The sequence below is a fragment of the Schistocerca cancellata genome, chromosome 6 (genome assembly GCF_023864275.1).
Source record: "Schistocerca cancellata isolate TAMUIC-IGC-003103 chromosome 6, iqSchCanc2.1, whole genome shotgun sequence".
In the NCBI taxonomy this organism is placed as follows: Eukaryota; Metazoa; Arthropoda; class Insecta; order Orthoptera; family Acrididae; genus Schistocerca; species Schistocerca cancellata.
Genome location: NC_064631.1, coordinates 555,121,381 through 555,133,679, shown reverse-complemented (window position 1 = coordinate 555,133,679; position 12,299 = coordinate 555,121,381). Strand labels below are relative to the sequence as shown.

Sequence of the window (12,299 nt, the reverse complement as noted above, 5' to 3'; positions counted from 1 at the left end):
GTGCATGTATTTCGTTGAACAGGTGCCAGATGTCGGCTTGTGCGATGGAGTTTTCTGCCCGTTGCACTTGGTCGGGCAATACAGGCGCACTTATTGGCGGTTGTCGATGACGCTGGAGTTGCCGTCCGATGATGTCCCATATGTGCTCGGTTGGAGGTATCTCTTCCGATGGAGCAGGCTATAACACGTCGACACTTACAAAGGAACCCCCCCCCCCATCGCACCCCCCTCAGATTTTGTTAAAGTTGGCATAGTGGATAAGCTTTGAAAAACCAAACACAGATCAATCGAGAAAACAGGAAGAAGTTGGGTGGAACTGCGAAAAAAATAAGTAAAATGTAGAAACTGAGTAGTCCATGTGCAAGATAGGCAACATCAAGGATAGTGTGAGCTCAGGAGCGCCGTGGTCCCGTGGTTAGCGTGAGCAGCTGAGGAACGAGAGGTCTTTTGTAACGTTGTTACTTTATTTGCGGTGTAAGCGGTGGTGATAGACAATAAAAGCGGGTTAAAAGCTGTGAGCTGTCTGGGGAAGTTAATCTTGCATTACTGAGCAACTGTTTCACCAGGTATCCAGTTTAGCTTACCAAATTCCCAACCAGACTAACATGAATTATAATCTTTTAATAGGCATACGATAACCGGTGATATATATAAAAAGCATTAAAATAAAAAGAAATAAATCAGTTTATATTCGGAAATTTATTTTAAGATTGATCATTAAAATTTCAGTATATTAAACGTGAGTCATAACTAAGCTGGTGCCTTATTTAGGACTGTGAAAATGTGGGTTTGTAATCTTACGGAACGCATCAAATATGGAGCCAAGATTGGGAGACTGCATACAACACTGCATTCATAAAATAACACACGAAGAACGTTGAAACATATGGAAGAGGAAATTAACCACAACCAACCGATCAATTTTCACCCAAAGAAATTACGTTCGTCGCACAATCCTGTCCGTCAGGTAATTACCACACACTGGTATACTAAATTCATACTAACTCTCTGTGAAATCTTCCCGAAAAGAATAGCTGAGGGCTACTTTGATGATTACACCACATGCTTCACGTGGTCAACTTGCTTTACACAAAGCGTGTAACTCCACAATAATTTTGATAATTAGAATAAATTAGATCGAAAAGCAATTTACAAAAGAAAAACCTCGAACTGGTTACTAACGTCTTACTATTAACCTGATGGGTCAAACAATTATATAAACACGTGGTAGTGGTCTCACAAAGTACACCCCACATGGGTTGAACATAAAGAAAAGTTGCTATATTGAAAATTATTGTCAAGACGAGACGTTATAATCTCACGCACATTCGCATTTGAGATTGATGAACTTAGTCAGAGTTACTGATCAACACGTGGTTCCACTTTACTCACAAAGTAGTGACAAAGCAACTACCGGAATATATTCTGAACTTCACACGAGAATTACACTGCGCTGCTATTTAAGATAACATTAGATATTTTAGAGCTAAACCTGAAATAAAGGTGATTAAATTTTCAGTTAGGCTGAACTTAAGAAATCCATGGTCCTACGGACTTAGCAGACACGCGCTTAGCCAGAGATCTTACCACTTCAGACGCTCGCCACGGACAGACTGACTTGGTCCCTCCTTGAGGGTGGCTCACAAATACAAACGGAAGTGGCCAGAGGGGCAGCTTCCTATACCAACATGACAAGGGACAGACAGGACCATACTAAGGATAGAAACCTCTTTGCTTTTAGAAAGCGTAGCTACCTGTTCCGACGTTGGTCCTACTGTTCTCTAGCAGACAGGCTTGTCTGCTACCCTCAAGCATGCAACTAGAAATACATTTGCTCATTCATCCTCTCACACAGAAGGGAAGGGGGATGACAGTATCTTATCATATACAGTATATAAAAGAAAGCGGAGGTAGGTTCCGTATGAAACTGTGTGACATGAATTACATATAAACTGTGTTTTAAAGTGTAGTAGTGTGACGGATCGTACTTGTTTATGTGTAAAAGTAACACGTTCCACTACTCAGTCTCCTCCCAGATAGTCAGCAACGCCACAGTAAATTTAGAAGAGGAATTTATGCCGTAAATGACAACAGATTTAAGAAATCAAACATGAAAGGAATCCAACAGAGACCTTTCACCTTGGTTCAAGTCTTCCCTCGTGTGAAAAGTTTACTTTTTTTATTTTCCCAAAGTTATGATCTGTCCGTTCGTTCACTGACGTCTCTCTTCACTGTAATAAGTTTAGTGTCTGTGTTTTGCGACCGCACGGCAAAACCGTGCGATTAGTAAACAATAGGACGTGCCTCTCCAATGGGAACCGAAAACATTTCATCGCAAGGTCATAGGTCAACCGATTCCTCCACGGGAAAACACGTCTGATATATATTGTATACGACACTGGTGACGGCATGTGCGTCACATGACAGGGATATTTTGTCGACCTACCTAACTTGTACACTTGGTGAATGGGTAAAAAGACTCTTCTACCTTGGCCGATTTAGGTTTTATTGTGGATGTGATAATCACTCCCAAAAAAGTGACGAAAACATAAGAGTTTGTCACATAAACTGAAACAAATGAATGCAACAGTTTCACAGTCACACAGTTTTCACTGTGCTCTGCCAAACATATTTTTAATGTTTTCAAATTTTTCCTTGTGTAGACCGTCAAATCCTGCATATGTCCCAGCCAATCTGAACATGTCTTGGAATTTTGGAGAGCGAAGTTGATTATGTGTGAGTGCCTGAACTTTGATAATTGTCTGAAAATAAAAAATTAAAATTTTCACTCGAGGGAAGACTTGAACCAAGGACCTCTCGTTCCACAGCTGCTCACGCTAACCAAGGGACAACGGCGCTCCTGAGCTCACACTATCCTTGATGTTGCCTATGTAGCACATGGAATACTCAGTTTGTATATTTTGCTTATTTTTTTCATAGTTCCACACAACTTCTTCCCGTTTTCTCGATCGATCTGTGTTCCGTTTTTCAAGGCCTATCCACTGTGCCAACTTATAACTAAATCTGAGGGGGGTGCGATGGGGAGGTTCCCCCGTTCGTAGAGCACGTTGGGTTACAACAGTGGTATGTGGGTGACCGTTACCTTGCTGTGAAACACCCCCGAATGTTGTTCATAAATGGCTGAACAGTAGGTCGAAACACCAAACTAACGCAAATTTGCGGTCAGGGTGCGTGGATTAACCACGAGAGCGCTCATGTTGTCATACGAAATCGCGCCCAGGACGATAACTCCAAGTGTAGCTCCAGTGCATCTACCATGCAGACAGGTTGATTGCAGCCCTCAACTGGCCTCCTTGTGACCATCACATGACCATCACTGGCACCGACGCAGAAATCAGCATTCATCAGAAAACACAACAGACCTCCACGCTGCCCACCTATGAACTCTCGTTTGACATAAAAAATGGTTCAAATGGCTCTGAGCACTGTGGGAATTAACATCTAAGGCCATCAGTCCCCTAGAACTTAGAACTACTTAAACCTAACTAACATAAGGACATCACACACATCCATGCCCGAGGCAGGATTCGAACCTGCGACGGTAGCGGTCGCGCGGTTCCAGACTGAAGAGCCTAGAACCGCTCAGTCACACCGGCCGGCCGTTTGACATCGCTGAAGTCACAAATGGCAGGGGGTTGGGGTCAGTGGAATGCACGCTACAGGGCACTGTCCTTGCAGTAACCGATTTGTAACAGTTCGTTGTGCCACTGTGGTTAGAACTGCTGCCCAAATTGCTGTTGCAGATGCAATACGATGCGTCACAGACAGACTCTGAACACGACGGTCTTCCCTCCCGGTAGGGCCACGTGGCCGCCCGGAGATCGATCTTCTTGCGACCATACGTTCTTGTGGCCACCGCCAGATTAGATACATTAGATTAGATTAGATTAGTTTTTCGTTTTTTTTAAGCTGAAGTAACAATACTAACAGTATCAATATATACAAAGAAGGGAAAGCAAAAAGGTGGAAGGAGTATATAGAGGGTCTGTACAGGGGCGATGTTCTTGACGACAATATTATGGAAATGGAAGAGGAGGTAGACGAAGATGAAATGAGATATATGATACTGCGTGAAGAGTTTGACAGAGCACTGAAAGACCTAAGTCGTACAAGGCCCCGGGAGTAGACAACATTCCATTAGAACTACTGACAGCCTTGGGAGAGCCAGTCCTGACAAAACTCTACCATCTGGTGAGCAAGATGTATGAGACAGGCAAAATTCCCTCATACTTCAAGAAGAATATAACAATTCCAATACCAAAGAAAGCAGGTGTTGACAGATGTGAAAATTACCGAACTATCAGTTTAATAAGTCACAGTTGCAAAATACTAACGCGAATTCTTTACAGACGAATGGAAAAACTGGTAGAAGCTGACCTCGGGGAAGATCAGCTTGGATTCCGTAGAAATGTTGGAACACGCGAGGCAATACTGACCCTACGACTTATCTTAGAAAATAGATTAAGGAAAGGCAAACCTACGTTTCTAGCATTTGTAGACTTAGAAAAAGCTTTTGACAATGTTGACTGGAATACTCTCTTTCATATTCTGAAGGTGGCAGGGGTAAAATACAGGGAGCGAAAGGCTATTTACAATCTGTACAGAAAGCAGATGGCAGCTATAAGAGTCGAGGGACATGAAAGGGAAGCAGTGGTTGGGAAGGGAGTGAGACAGGGTTTTAGCCTATCCCCGATGTTATTCAATCTGTGTCTTGAGCAAGCAGTAAAGGAAACAAAAGAAAAATTCTGAGTAGGTATTAAAATCCATGGAGAAGAAATAAAAACTTTGAGGTTCGCCGATGACATTGTAATTCTGTCAGAGACAGCAAAGGACTTGGAAGAGCAGTTGAACGGAATGGACAATGTCTTGAAAGGAGGGTATAAGACGAACATCAACAAAAGCAAAACGAGGATAATGGAATGTAGTCGAATTAAGTCGGGTCATGCCGCGGGAATTAGATTAGGAAATGAGACACTTAAAGTAGTAAAGGAGTTATGCTGTTTGGGGAGCAAAATAACTGATGATGGTCGAAGTAGAGAGGATATAAAATGTAGACTGGCAATGGCAAGGAAAGCGTTTCTGAAGAAGAGAAATTTATTAACATCGAGTATTGATTTAAGTGTCAGGAAGTCGTTTGTGAAAGTATTTGTATGGAGTGTAGCCATGTATGGAAGTGAAACATGGACGATATATAGTTTAGACAAGAAGAGAATAGAAGCTTTCGGAATGTGGTGCTACAGAAGAATGCTGAAGATTAGATGGGTAGATCACATAACTAATGAGGAGGTATTGAATAGATTTGGGGAGAAGAGGAGCTTGTGGCACAACTTGACGAGAAGAAGGGATCGGTTGGTAGGACATGTTCTGAGACATCGAGGGATCACCAATTTAGTATTGGAGGGCAGCGTGGAGGGTAAAAATCGTAGAGGGAGACCAAGAGATGAATACATTAAGCAGATTCAGAAGTATTTAGGCTGCAGTAGGTACTGGGAGATGAAGAGGCTTGCACAGGATAGAGTAGCATGGAGAGCTGCATCAAACCTGTCTCAGGACCGAAGACCACAACAACAACAACATACAATACATCATTTGTTTCTATTAAAAAATTCGTCAGTGGAGTAGGAGGAGTTGGCCACTAGTAAATCTTTCAGGTTCCTTTTAAACTGGTCTTTATTTGTAACTAAATTTTTTATGTTTGCTGGCAAATTATTGAAGATGAGTGTTCCTGAGTAGTGGACCCCTTTTTGAACTAAAGTAAGTGCTTTTAAGTCCTTGTGCAGATCATTTTTGTTCCTGTTATTGTATGTATTAACTGAGCTGTTTGTTGGAAAAAGAGATATATTACTTAGGACAAATTTCATTAAGGAATAAATATACTGAGGGGCAGTAGTTAGTACACCCAGTTCTTTGAAGAGGTTTCTACCTCCACAAATAATATGTATTACACGCTTTTGGACTCTGAAAACTATTGTTTGACTTGAAGAGTTACCCCAAAATATTACACCATATGACATTATGGATTGAAAGTAGGAAAAGTATGCAAGCTTTTTCGTTTTTATGTCGCCTATGTCGCCTATGCCAGCAGTCGTGAACAGCTGCTAAATTCCTAACAGGTATTTCTGTAATCTTTCTGTAATATCGCAGAAGAGACATCCAGCTTCTCGTAAAGTTATTACGCGACCTCGTTCAAACTCAGGGAGCTGTTGATAATGGCTCCTTTGTCGTCCTGAAGGCATTATTGATAATCATCAACTCATCACACCCAGTCTCAAACGTAACTAACGCTCAAGAGCGTTAGAGCGTGTATTTAAAGCAAACCTGATTTGCATCCTCGCAGTGGCGCTAATACCTCAACTCTTATGCGACTGACTCCCTTTTTGAATAGACGTCATCTTTCAGTTGTAAAAATACGCCTACCAACTTTTGTTTATGTCACAGAAGTCCTTGGTGTTGCGATTTTTTCCGTCAGTGTATATTTTAATTGGTAGGAGTACCCGACATTATGACATAGTGGGTACTTCAAGAAAAATGATATATCATTAGTATTAAAGTTATTACTTGTACCATGATGTGGTTTCTACACAAATGCACAGAAAGACATTTATTCTTTTTGCTTTCAACTATGAAATAATAGAGAGAAAGAGCGATATTGAAAGAAGTGCACAAGAAACAAACGGCTGTAGTAAAGATAACCAATACTGAAAGACTTGACTACAGTTCGTACCGCTGTTAGAAAAGGATGAAATCGGTCCCCACCTGTATTAAACATCTTCACAAACACACGATTAGTAAATTTAAAGAATGCTCTACAGCTATCAAAATGTGAGGGGAAAAGATTACACAGTCGGGGTTGCGCAGGATTGGCTTGGCTCTGAGCACTATGCGACTCAACTTCTGAGGTCATCAGTCCCCTAGAACTTCGAACTAATTAAACCTAACTAACCTAAGGACATCACACACATCCATGCCCGAGGCAGGATTCGAACCTGCGACTGTAGCAGCCGCGTGGTTCCGGACTGAAGCGCCTAGAACCGCTAATCGCACGTTACACGAGGAGAAAGTTTTTGAAAGAGAATCTTCAGTATTTCACACATAGATGAATTTCATAGAAGCCTTCCAAATGTATTTACAAGATTGTCAATGAGAATGACGTGCGTTAGACTTACTTTCAATATTTATGTAATTTACAATGGTTGTGACATTTCTTTCTTCTCTGTAGTTTCTGTACGTAGGCTGCACAAGCTAGAAATGATTTTAAGTTGACATCAATTTGGAGGAAGCGAGTTTTTCCAGTAGTAAGACCCGCCAGTTAGCCGAGAGCGCTAATGCGCTGCTTCCTGGACTCGGGTAGGCGCGCCAGCCCCAGATCACATCCGCCCGCCGGATTAACGACGAGGGCCGGTGTGCCGACCAGCCTGGATGTGGTTTTTAGGCGGTTTTCCACATCCCTCTAGGTGAATACCGGGCTGGTCCCCACGTCCCGCCTCAGTTACACGACTCACAGACATTTGAAACACATCCGCACTTTTCCATGATTTACACTGGACGCAGACAGATGGGGTACTCTGATTCTGTCCCGGGGGGTACGGGGTGGCGGCAGGTAGGGCATCCGGCCACCCCTTCACATTAACATGCCAAATCCGATTTAACCACGCAAAATGCGGGACAAAGGCGCAAGCGATAGAGAGATAGCTTTGTCTGTAGTACGTCGCAGGTAGTGGTGGACAGACCTGTATATCCTACTTCTGAAACAGCCCATTCTGTGCTCCACAGGCTGAAATGTTTTGGGATCTGCAGAAATGTCAACACTGCCGTTCTCCGCCTATGAACGGTAACACTGTGGCCCGGGCGGAGGAAGGAGTTTATCTGTGTGTGCGTGTCGTGCCTCACTTGCCTGGGGATTCCCCCGCACGCGCCGCCGTGGCCGGAGATTGGCGGCTGCCGCCGGCGACGGCCGCCCATTGGCGCTAATTGGGCGCGCTCGGCTTTTGTCTCCGCAGCGGGGCGCAGCGCAGACAGCGGCGACGCCGCGATGCCGTGCCGTGCCAAGCGCGTGAAAGCGCATCGGGCGCACTACAGCATCGCTAAATTTTCCATGCGCAGTTCAAACGTGAGCCGTAATCCGGTTACGGTGGAAGTGCTACTGTATGATTAACGGATGCTTACAGCATTAATACGAAATTGCGCATGCTTGTCACTGCACTTTGTTCGTCTAAGTTTAACACAGTGGGAAATATTGCGCTATGTGATGTATACACATGCAGACCGAAGCGATGAATGAAAATCTGTACCAAGGCTGGGATTCGAACCCCGGTATCCTGCTCACTAGGCAGAAGCGATAACCACTACGCGACTCTGACACAGTGGCTTTGTTGAATTACACGCCCCCCCCCCCCTCCCTAATTAAGGTTAGAGTACCTCTCCAATTCTCTTCGATTTTAGGGGAGCACCAAGTGGGCTCAGGTGTAGGGATGGCGGTTATCACTCAAACAAGCAGTTCTTTTCGTCTCTGGTTTAATCTGACTGTTAGAAGTGCTGAAAACAACCAATTTTCGGTGTTTTACTTCCAGAAATAAACGCGGACTTTGAACAAATATTAAAAAATTCTAAAGAAGGTGAAGAAGTGGGAGATAACGATAGATACAGCATTGCGACTGTGCCAGAAATCGGTCTCATTGTCTCCAGCAGAGAAAGCGAACATGAAATACACAGGCAACAGTGAAGGCGAAAGATCACAAGTTGATGACTTCCCTGCATTTTCACTTTTGTATGGTATCAGTTTTTCACCCTGAAGAGCGAAAAATATTCAGTTATTATCGCAAGTTTATAGGATGTCAATAAAATTATAAGTACATCAATCAAATTAACCTTCTCTCCCAAGGAAAACTGTGGATGTTTTCTCTTTCGTATGATGTCGCAAGTTTGTTGTACCGTCTCCTGCTTTTAATCTTTTAAACGAATGCAGCATTGTACTTCACTGCCACTGCACTTCATAAAGTACTTCCAAACTAAGGCTCTGAGCACTATGGGACTTAACATCTGTGGTCATCAGTCCCCTAGAACTTAGAACTACTTAAACCTAACTAACCTAAGGACATCACACACATCCATGCCCGAGGCAGGATTCGAACCTGCGACCGTAGCGGTCACGCGGTTCCAGACTGTAGCGCCTAGACCCGCACGGCCACACCGGCCGGCCCAAACTAAGGATGGTACCATTCTACAATACAGCTGATGTCTGAGGATGACACCGAGAAACTACTATATAGACCAGGTGGAGTTAAATCTTTGACACTGCAACCACACATGGACCACGCCACACAGCAAAAGGTACGTTATTGCCTCTGGTGTAGGTGTGATACATTTAAATTTTCGTTGAGACATTTGCTTCTCACATTTCTCTACGATAGTGACAGAAGCTGAGGGAATGAATTAAAATTTGTGCCACAGTCGAAGCTTGAACCCGGGTTTCCTTGCTTACTAGGCAAGTGTGTTAGTCATTACACCACCACAGCATTATACCTAACAATGCTGCATGGACTGCCCAAGTCCAATGCCCTCCCTAACAAACTTCATTTCACGTTTTCAGCTTTTTCACCCCTACCTAGATCGTCACAATTGCCGGGGCTCTCCGCTATTGGAATAGCACCCAAGTGTTGGACACAATAGGGAAACCATGCCTGTATCTCAGTTGTAGGTGATCTATAGATCAGATATAACTAAGTAATAAATAATATGTCCAATGCTAGGGTGCTATTCCAGGAGAGCCTTGGAAATAGTGACAACCTAAGTAGGGTAAAATAAGCTGAAGAGATGAATTTTAATCATTTCTTCAGCTTCTATCATTATCGTAGATAAAGAGGAGACTCAAATGTATCGACGAAAATTTAATTATAACAGATCTATAGATCAACTACGCCTGAGGTACCTTCAGGATTTCTCTATTACTTCCAACGCTGAGGTGCTATTCCAGTACCACAGAGCCTCAGCAGTAGCGACAATCTAAGAAGGGGAAAATAAACCAAAGACAAGAATTGCAGTCCGCAGCTCGTGGTCGTGCGGTAGCGTTCTCGCTTCCCACGCCCGGGTTCCCGGGTTCGATTTCCGGCGGGGTCAGGGATTTTCTCTGCCTCGTGATGACTGGGTGTTGTGTTATGTCCTTAGGTTAGTTAGGTTTAAGTAGTTCTAAGTTCTAGGGGACTGATGACCATAGATGTTAAGTTCCATAGTGCTCAGAACCATTTGAACCAAGAATTGCAGTTTATTTTAGGGAGAGCAATGGACTAGGGTAGTCTATGAAACTATATTAGCTATATAGGGATGTATAGAGTAGCGCTGATATCAATAATGATGACAGCGCTATGATCACTTATTTCTTTTCGCGCCAGAACGAGCGAGGGAGTCACTTGGAGGTGTTTAACTGTGTGCTTGGTGTGAAGATGTTAAGGAATCAGGCTAAGAGAACAAGTAAATTTTCTGATTATAAAGGAGTTTGATGCTGTGTAATCATTCGTGTACCTCACGAGACGTAATCCGCGGTACGCGAAGTCAAAAACCACGAGAACAATCGCGAGAACATGATCAGATGCCGCGAGCATCTCATCCGCGCCGGTAAATGAAACTTTGATTACCTACGAGGGTTGTTTTTATTTTTTAAAAAAAGATACAAATACTTTTGTAAAAAACTTATTTTCTGATTCTACACGCTTTTACCTATTTTTCTACATAGTTGCCTTGTTTATTTAAGCACTTGTCATACCGTACAACTAAGTTTTTAATTCCCTCTTCAAAGAATTCGGCCGCCTGCTCTGACAGCCAAGAGTTCACGGCCGGTTTCACTTCATCGTCGTCATTGAAGCGCTGCCCGCCAAGATGGTGTTTCAGGTACCGGAAAGGGTGAAAATCGCTAGGAGCAAGGTCGGGGCTGTATGGTGCATGGTCCGAAATCTCCCAGCCAAAAGAATCAATCAAATCCCGAGTCTTTTGAGAGGTGTGAGGCCTAGCGTTATCGTGCAGGAGCAAAACTCCTTTTGTCAGCATGCCGCGCCTTTTGTTTTGAATTCCTCTGCGGAGCTTCTTTAGAGTTGCACAGTAGGCATCTGAGTTGATTGTCGTTCCTCGTGGCATAAAGTCCACTAGCAAAACACCACGCCGGTCCCAGAACACAGTTGCCATAATCTTGCGCTTTGACAGCGTCTGTTTGGCTTTGACCTTGACGGGTGAGGTTGTGTGTCGCCATTCCATCGATTGTCGCTTGCTTTCGGGAGTAATATGGGATACCCAAGTTTCATCTCCAGTGACAATTTGACTCAACATGTCATCCCCTTCTTCCTCGTAACGAATCAAAAAGTCCAATGAAGTGGCAAATCTCTTCCCTTTGTGGTCCTCTGTGAGGAGTCTGGGTACCCACCGAGAACAGTTTCTTAAAGTTTAAGCTTTCAGACACAATTTTGTACAAAACCGATCTTGAAACTTGTGGAAATTCCAAAGAAAAAGTGGAAATTGTGAATCTTCTGTCCTCACGAATCTTTGTTTCAACTGCAGCCACCAAATCATCAGTGATCACAGAGGGCCGGCCTGAGCGTTCTTCGTCATGGACGTTTTGACGGCCATTTTTAAACTCTCTAACCCATTGACGCACTTTACCTTCACTCATTGCATTCGAGCCATAAACTTCTGTTAACTGACGATGAATTTCTGCAGCTGATAGGCTTCTCGCGGTCGAAAAACGTATCACTGACCGTACCTCACACGCGGCGGGCGATTCAATAATCGTAAACATTATAAAGTAGCACAGCGATGCTTACACGTCACCTACAGAGCTGCAACTTGCATCAGTGTGAACGGGAAGGATGCCGGCAAGTGGCGCGGTGGCTTGTTGCGGCGTCCGCGCGAACTACGGGACTATACACGCGCACGGCCCTTACTTAAAAAACAACCCTCGTATACTGCCGCGAACGCCGTATCTGGACTGCAGTGTGGGATGATGTATTGTGGTGTAGTGTTGCTTTATGTATCAGTGTATCAACATATTTGTTACTTTGTGAAGCGTGTAACAGTGCAGTCCTGTGTAGTGCAAGTGTTAAAAAATACACCAATGGGTTATACTAGGCTGAAACTTAAATTTCAGTAATTGGCACTCCTTTATTCCCCTTGTTAGTTATCATTTATTGCAGCAATACTTAAGCTTCTGCTCCTAGACTGCAAGGGAAGAAGCGAATGACGACTGGATTTACGAGGTGAGTGGAAAGGAATACCAAATACAGACGAAACAATAA

The 12,299-nt window shown here is 43.6% G+C and overlaps 1 protein-coding gene across 1 annotated transcript in view; it reads right to left on the bottom strand.

Moving 5' to 3' along the window:
* LOC126088605 (guanine nucleotide-binding protein G(o) subunit alpha) overlaps window positions 1-12,299 on the bottom strand; it is a 588,370-nt gene that overhangs the window by 230,069 nt on the left and 346,002 nt on the right. The window lies entirely within an intron of this gene.